Source organism: Ostrea edulis, chromosome 7, assembly GCF_947568905.1.
Source record: "Ostrea edulis chromosome 7, xbOstEdul1.1, whole genome shotgun sequence".
Classification (NCBI taxonomy): Eukaryota; Metazoa; Mollusca; class Bivalvia; order Ostreida; family Ostreidae; genus Ostrea; species Ostrea edulis.
In genome coordinates, this window is record NC_079170.1 from 18,580,488 (window position 1) to 18,589,594 (window position 9,107).

Below are 9,107 nucleotides of genomic sequence, written 5' to 3' on the forward strand. Positions count from 1 at the left end.
GCACCACCCCCACACCATCACAGTACCAAACATGGGGATTTAGACACTGTGCACAATCAAGAACCCTATCTGCCCTTCTCAAAAATCTACCTCTCATATGGGGCCATCCACCTTCCCTCACAGCTACAGACCTTTTGCTAGACCCTGCATGTTTTCACCGGAATTTCTTCAGCAACTGACCACGTTTCTTAGTTTCGTATTTGCACCCATCTATATGCTAGGAATCATGGTGACACCTACATGTTGTATATCAACATTTTTACTAAGCACTCAGCTACATTTGACATGCATCCTAAAATTATTGTATACATTTTTACACATGTAATATCACTTCAAATACGGAGTAATTCCATTTTTTGAAAAAGTTGACCGGGCCTATAGTGCGAAACTGTCCCCTGCTACCTTAACTAGAGTCATGAATTATCTACAAAGTCTTGAGATAAAAGGGAAGAATGACTTTTCATTAATCTGTCATAATCTGACTTTCATATACCTTCTACCCATTTATCTGGGGGGGGGGGATGTCCCTTTATATGCCTGCTAAAGATAATTGACATCTAGGCTAGTCAGCAAATAGATAAATTTCCCTTCCTCCATTAAATGATAAAAATTTCGTGACGAGCCCCTGTGATTGGGCCGGGCCCCAACTTTCGTTTTAATTTTGTATATATTGCTTCTACTAAAATCCGATGCATAAATAAAACCGACATTTTGAGGACGATGTATTATTCCTATGATTTATCATAACGTTACCTGTAGCCAGAGATGCTGTAGTATTACTGTGATTACATTTCTCTGTAAGTTGAACGGACTGCTGTCTCCATTGGTTCTGCGCTTGCCCACCGGAAAGACCCGAGATCATTAAGACATTTAGAGTTATCTCTCTTGTCTCAGTATAATGCAGTAATTTATTGGAATGTTGTCGGTGGCGGATTTAAGGGGTGAGGCGCACCCCTAAATATTCTAATTTCATCTTGTTTAGGAAAACAAAAAATAAACGATAAAAAAGCAATATTTTTTTACGCTCTCAGATATCTTTTGATTTGTTGTTACTTTTATTGGGAGAAATTATACTTCATTCTAGGAAATTCTTGAAAATTCGTGTTACTCTATTAATTTTACCTCATTAAAAATGACGAAAATAGTACAAACGACGCATAGGTGACATGTTTCAAGTCCTATAAAATCCAGGAGCTTCCTGGGGCTTTGCTTTCATATTGTCAAGCGGTGAAAACCAAGTTTTTTTTCTTTACTGTATCAAATCTAAGAGGTTACTTATCATTCTGATTACCCCCCCCCCCCACCACACACACACACACCCCCTTAGCTTCTCCTTGTACTGTTCAGGACAGTGTGACGAGAAAGGGGTGGTTTTAATCAGACTGGTTATCAATGTGAATCATAGCTAATATTAAGTTTTCATAGAAGTTTATGAGTTGTACCACCCTAGGACATTGCATTCCATTTTATGAGAAAATATTTTACACAATTCGACTTTTAGATATATCGATGACGTTTTGTCTATTAACAATGATAGCTTTCATTCATATGTCGATTTGATACATCCCTGTGAGCTCGAAATAAAGGACACCACAGAGTCGTCCACTTCTGCTTCATACTTAGATATTTTATTGAAAGTAGACATTAACGGCAAACTGACAACTCAACTGTATGACAAACAGGATGATTTCAGCTTCTCCATCGTCAACTTCCCAAATTTATGTAGCAATATTCCATCATCACCTGCATATGGTGTTTATATATCTCAACTGATTCGATATGCAAGAGCTTGTTCTGGGTATAGTCAGTTTTTAAATCGAGGTAAGCTACTGACAAACAAGTTGATGGTACAGGGATTTCAACAGTCTCGATTGAAGTCAGCATTTCGCAAATTCTATGGTCGTTATAACGATCTAGTTCGTCAATACAACCTCGCATTGGGTCAAATGCTGTCTGACGTGTTTCATACCGATTGTTAAGCCGTTCTTGGCACACTGATTTGACTGTGGATAACTTCGTTTACCTGATCAGGATATGGGGCTCACGGCGGGTGTGACCGGTCAACAGGGGATGCTTACTCCTCCTAGGCACCTGATTCCACCTCTGGTGTGTCCAGGGGTCCGTGTTTGCCCAACTATCTATTTTGTATTGCTTGTAGAAGTTATGAGATTGATCACTGTTCGTTATCTTCACCTTACAAGAAAGGGCAGATTCTTTTTTCCGAAAACACATACAAAACAATAGATTTATAACTTATTTATGTTGACGTGGTAAATTGCTGCACTGTTTGAGAAATTCTTCTCTCTGACGTCATTGATTGTTATCAAAGAGACATGTAAGGCATTTATCATTACTTATATTCAGATGTAATGTAGTATACCCGATATTACTTATGACGAAATCACAGAGTAATAAAGTATTGGTATTAATTTTTTTTAATATGCATTCAATTTTTACGACATAGCAGCAAACCTTAAGAAGTCTCTGTAGTGAGAAAGACAATGATTACTATAGTTTAGTCGTATCCTGGAAATAAAACCTTTATCCCAAGGATCAAATCAATTAAAAATGTTCGTAAAGGACTACCCACTCCTTCTAAATATCGCCTTAGTTTTAATTTTAGTATCAGTAGCAATAAACAAGTGACCTATGGACTCATCTGAATCACCTTGACATATATTTAAAGATTTTCCCTATGTATATTCACATGTAAAAGTTTGATCCAAATGGTGGTCCAAAACTACCTCCAGGGGCCATGATTTTTACAAACTTGAGTCTACACTATGTTAGGAAGCTTTCATGTAAATGAAAACTTATCTGGCCCAGATTTTTAAAGGTTTTCCCTACATATTTGTATGTAAAACCTTGATCCCCTATTGTGGTCCCTTCCTACCTTCGGGAGGCCGTGATCTTAACAAAATTGAATCTGCACTATGGTAGGAAACCTTTTGTAAATTTAAACTTCTCTGGTCGAATGGTTCATTAGAAGATTTTAAAAGATTTCTCCTATATATTTGTTTGTAAAATCTCGATCCATTAATGTGACCCCACTCTACCCCCGGGAGCCATGCTTTTAACAAACTTGATTCTGCACTAAAACAGGAAGCTTTCCTTTAAATATAAGCTTTACTGGCCGAGTGGTTCTTGAGAAGATTTGGAAATATTTTCCATATGTACCGGGTATTTGCATGTAAAACTTTGATCCCCTATTGTGGCTCAACCTTACCCCCGAGGAAAATGATTTTTAAAAACTTGAATCTACACTATGATAAGAAAGTTTCATGTAAATATAAATTTTTCTGGTCTTACGATTCATGAGAGGATTTTTAAATATTTTCTTTATGTATTTGTATGTAAAACTTTGATCCCTTATTGTGGCTCCATCATACTCCTGGGGGCCATGATTTTAACAAACTTGAATCTGCACTTTATCAGGACGCTTTCATGTAAATCTCAGTTCTTCTGGCCCAGTGTTTTTTAGAAGATTTTTAAATGACCCCACCCTATTTTTGCATTTTTGTGATTATCTCCCCTATGAAAGGGACATAGCCCTTACTTGAACGCTCTTTACACATGAATGCATTTTGCTCAGTTTGCTTAAAATTGACCCAGTGGATCTGGAGAAGAAGTCAAATATGTGAAAAGTTTACAGACGGACGGACAGACAGACACACAGCCGGTGAGATGGACGGACGACGGACAACGGGTGATCAGAAAAACTCACTTGAGGTTTCAGCTGAGGTTAGCTAAAAATATATTATTCAAATGGTTTACACATATACACTATAAATATCAAGTCTGGCTCCTGATATCTTGGGATTAATATAATAATTCAATCACATAAAATTATTGTATGAAAAAGGCCTGAGAAGGTAATGTCAATATACATTCAACATCATTTGTAACAAATATGTGAAGAATATGATAAACTGTTATTAATAAGGTTTGTTATTTGTTGTGCTTATAAGTTGGACATCCATCAATGAATTAATTAGAGTCACTCAGATCACTTGTATAGATGGGAAAGGAAGTTGAGACTGGAGTGAATTGTTTAAAATTGAAATTATGCAATCTCCGTATCATTCTCCATGCATCCGGGCAAAAACGTTTTAAATATTTATCTCGATTCTTTGAAGTCTCTGACTTGGATATAGATAAACAATTGTATTTATTGTAGATATTTGATTTTCTTCACACTTCCGCTATAATACTTAGCGACAAACAAGTTGTCACTTTTGTCCACACATAAGCCACATGGATGTTTCAGATCACATTTATCTATATAGCGGAGGAACTGTCCATTCTGGTCCAGGGTGTGGATACAGTGGTTATCAGGATCTGACTTTGGCTGTCTGTTGAGATTCCCCAGGGTTTGAATGGATTGTTTTTGGTAGAAGAATGACCAGTGTATCTAAATCGGAGTTTTCCAGCCTGTTTTCCAGCCTGGTTGACCACCACCACTGCACCGGCTCCTAAGTCAGTCACACAGATATCCAGATTTCTGTTCTCACTGATGTATTTAATAAAAGTATTTCCTGAATATAGAGGCTTACCCTCATCATCATACTGGATTGTTTGTTCCTCTGTGGAACCTGAGTAACGGACAACTTTGGATTGTGTTTCATCATTATTGCGCATGGTAACCAGGAGATCACCATAGGAAGTGACACAGAGTTGGCTGGGTATCCAGCCCTTTAGTCTGATCATCTCCTCTATCTGTCCACTCTTCACTTCATTCACAGTCCTTGTTGTCCCATCAGAGTACACTAGATCCCCATCGCTGGTCACTGCTATATCACCCGGCCTCTCCCCTGACCCTGTTTTCATTGAATCAATAACTGTACCTTGAACATTAAAACATTTCATATCGCTGACTTTTGCACTTGTCCAGAATTCTTCTTCATTCAAGCAGGTAACACTGCGGAGTTTTTCATACTCAGTATTTATTGTAGTGACAAGCTCTGGTTCATCCACCAGTGCTTTCTTCTTTTTGAAACCATCTTCATCTTCATCTGTGGTAAATGATAATGGTATCAAAGATCCCAGTGACTTGTAAAGCTGTTCACTGTCTATCGTGTTTGGACTAAATGTAGGCAGTGAGACTCGGACTTTGGGAGGAAGTCTTCTGAATTCTTCATTTTTGGATCTGTATTCCATGGTCACAGACACTTCATTGGATTCCTCCAATTTCTTCAGCGTAATGAGTGATTGTTTAATAAGGGTCTGTATCTCTTTGATTTCATCCAAATGTTTCTTGAGAAATACCAGGTGTTTGATTTTCATCTCTTCTATTTCATTTTTCATTTTGTTAATCACATTGTCAATTTCCTTGTGCCATTTTTCTCCATGTTTTGTAACTACTGTTGTGAATTTCACATATTGTCCATCCAAGTTGGTTATTTGAATTTCTAAATCAGTAGCCATTTCTTCATATGTTGGAGAAATAATGTTTTCTATCTCCTCTGAATCTTTTGTAATGTCTGCCTTTCTTTTGTTGTAAATTTCAGAAAGAATTGAAAATGTATGACCCTTGTGTTTATCTGCAGATACAGTACAAAAGGAACATACAAACTTGTCACATTCCTTACAATGAAATTGACATTTTTCACTTTCATGTGCACTACACTTTGGATAAATCGTGGTCGATTTTCGTTTTTGGAATGGGACCACTTTGTGATTGTCATAATCATTAGCAACGTGTTTTCCTATACAGGCAATGCATAGTTTGACGTGGCAGAGATCGCAGTACATCTGTACTATAGCTGCATCACAAAGGTCACATCGGACGACATCTTGGGGACTTTGGCGGGGGTCCATGGCTACTCTAAATATTCTATAATTTTAAGAATATAAAATTTATGAATTGTATTATATCGATTTTCATTTGTGTCAATGTCAATGTTTCAAACTACATGTATTTGAGAAATTGATATTTGCTTTTCTTGTCTTCTAAAAACTTTGATGTAATGTTTTTAATTCTTCGTAAAAATGAAATCAACTTCAACATTTAACAGTTTAACTTTGACTGTCTCCCTGATTAAACAGGTATCAACTCAGCTAAAGCTCGGTGAATGTAACTCAGCTCAAGCTCGCTGAATGTAACTCAGCTAAAGCTCGCTGAATGTAACTCAGCCACCTGGCTATTTGCTTAAGGATAATGTAATCGTTGTTGTCCCCTGCTATCAAAGGTGTACACCACCCTATACTGATAATGACAATGATGACCAGGGGGTAAAACTCCTGGAAACTTCTGCTGTTAAGGATTTTCATGAAAGAAAATTAAATTTGATAAAACTGAGGCAATGGAAGCCCAATTACTACCATTGGTGAAATGATTCTGTATAATTGACCAATAACGTCGTTAAAAAATGATATCGATTTGCTCGAGGAATCGACCCACAGCGAGATTCAGAATCCCGGCAATAAAGTTATCATTTTGAGGTCACCTTTTTGTCTATATGCACTCAAATATCTCCAAATAACGTTTCTGAATTTCACTGACACCGGGGTTATAGTTTTTTTCTCAATTAGATGATCTATTTGGCAAAAACACATTTATGTGGTAAATTTCCTTTAAATAGCATGATAACAGTTATGCACATGGACAAATTAAACATTTTCAGATTTGTTGTGAATTGCAGATTCAATATTACAATGAAAGTTTCATGGACATCACTGTCGTGAAGGTGAAAATGTCGAAAAACTTTCCCGAGTCCCAAATTTAATGTCAAAAGTATCGAGCCTCCCGTGGTGCAATATTATTATTATTCGTTTTATTCACAATAATTATTATCAAAGGCGAAGATAACGAACAATGATCAATCTCATATACAAAATAGAGAGTTGGGCAAACACGGACTCCTGGATATACCAGAGGTGGGATCAGGTGCCTAGGAGGAGTAAGAATATCCTGTCGACCAGTCGTGATCCCTATATCTTGATCAGGTAAACGGAGTTATCCATAGTCAAAATCAGTGTGTCAAGACAGCATTTGATAGGTTGTATTGGCAAACTAGATTAAATATTGTTATAATGACAATGGAATTTGCGAAATGTTGACTTTAAAGGAGAATGTTGAAACCCCTGCACCATCAACCTGTTTGTCAGTGGCCTGCTTCAATTTAAAACAGACCATCAGCAGAACAAGCTCTTGTGTATCGAATCAATTGAGAGATGTAAACACCATATGCAGGTAATAATGGAATATTGCTACATAAATATGGGAACTTGAAGTTGGGGAAGCTGCAATCATCCTGTTTGTCATAAAGTTTAGTTGTAAGTTTGCCGTTAATATCGATTTTCAATAAAATATCTAAATGTGAGGAAGAAGTGGACGACTCTGTGGTGTGTTTTATTTCGAGTTCACAGGGATATATCGTATCGAAAATTCTTATTGTTAATAGATAATATATCGTCGATATATCTAAATGTCGAATTGAAGGCCGCAGCAAGAGAGTTTTTCTTCTCGCGTAGAAGTTTTTTTAAATGAATTCTGCTTCATAGGAATATTAATACAGGTCAGCTAACAAAGACATTCCTCTTTCATGTTCCTGTATTTTGGAGTTTGTAACATCACAAAAGGTAGTCTTGTTGCAATTGTAAACCCTCTTATCAAAACATTATTACTGACTAGAAACATAGTCACTGTCACACAAATCTTACGGGTGAAGGCAAAAGACACAGTATCTTGCAACAAGGAAATAATAAAACAACACTCCCGCCCCTCTTTAAAATGCAATAATCAGTGACAGTTTTAGAGGGGAAGTTATTGCCACAAATGCGCTAGACATTACTAGCATATATAGATGAAAACTCTACATTTGGCCTCAAAAAGTGGCTGAGTGGTTTGATTTTCAAATGACCCCCCCCCTTCCCCAATTTCCGCCGGAAATCCTTGATCCACCATTGGTAATGTAAAAGATAATAAAATACTTAGATATAAACAAAACCATTTCGTTTAGTATACAGTCAACATTTTATTGATTATTTACCATTTGAAAATGTTTTGACCGAGCGATATGCACGCCAATGTCAATGGATTAGGTCTATACGCCCTGCAGATAAAGCTGGTCATCAGATTCCAATTGTCGGTTAATTTAAATTTGCTTATATTAATTCTAAATAATTATATTCATTGATAAAAAGACATTTCGATAACAAGCTATTTTCCCTATAATTTATCATCATGTTACCTGCATTACACTTCTAAATCAGTCATTGTCGTGACACGGTATACGGGATTACACTTCCTCGTATGTTGAATGGCGTATCTTCATTGGCCAGGCATGCACGGTGTGGTGTTATTCTGAACTTTAGAGCAAACTCTATTGTCATAGGATACCCGTGAATTTATTCACACAAAGAAGACTGCGTTGTACAGCTCATAACATATATGTCTCTATAAACTTACACTTGGTATATGGATTTGGTGTGTTTTTTGTTGTTGTTGTTTTTTTTTTTTTGCATTCTAGTATATATTATGAGTTTAAATCAAAATCCCCATATTGTTCTTACAATGTATTGGAAAGATTGCCTATTGATTATTATTTTCATTGTTTGGTTCACCGCTGTGCTATAAAATAAGATGTATATAGTGACTTTATACAAACATCTTCAGGGGATTTAACAAGGACACATTTTAACATGCATGTTTAAGTACCACGTTATTCATTTTTGCTGATGAATTTGAAACACCAATAGGGTGGTTAATGATTCAGGAGCGGATCCAGGAATTGTGGTTAGGGGGTCGCAACTTGCTGAGGCAGGGGGTCGTAGTGGGTCCAGGGCGAAGCCGCTGGAATTTACAGGGTTTCTCCTCTATAGTAATTTTTTCTATTTTTTTTTTTTCATTTTTGATAGAGGGAAATCAATACAATGACGCAAATCGTATGAGTATTTGGAAAAAACATATCTTCCCGATAAAGGTAATTCAATATATCAATTTTTTTTTATCTTTATTGCTCTGAGAGTGGAAGAAATTATTGCTTCTTTGATCGTTTACATTTTTCTAAACAAAAGACCATGATTTACAGCTGCGCACCCTTAATTCCGCTACTGATAATCTTGTATCTTGAGACAATTTTTAGTGATCTATTTTTGATGCTCAT

At 36.6% G+C, this 9,107-nt stretch overlaps 1 pseudogene; it reads right to left on the bottom strand.

Annotated features, from left to right (window-relative positions):
- LOC125653877 (uncharacterized) overlaps positions 1-8,277 on the bottom strand; it is a 28,131-nt pseudogene extending 19,854 nt beyond the window's left edge.
- Between the last annotated feature and the right edge of the window lie 830 nt (positions 8,278-9,107).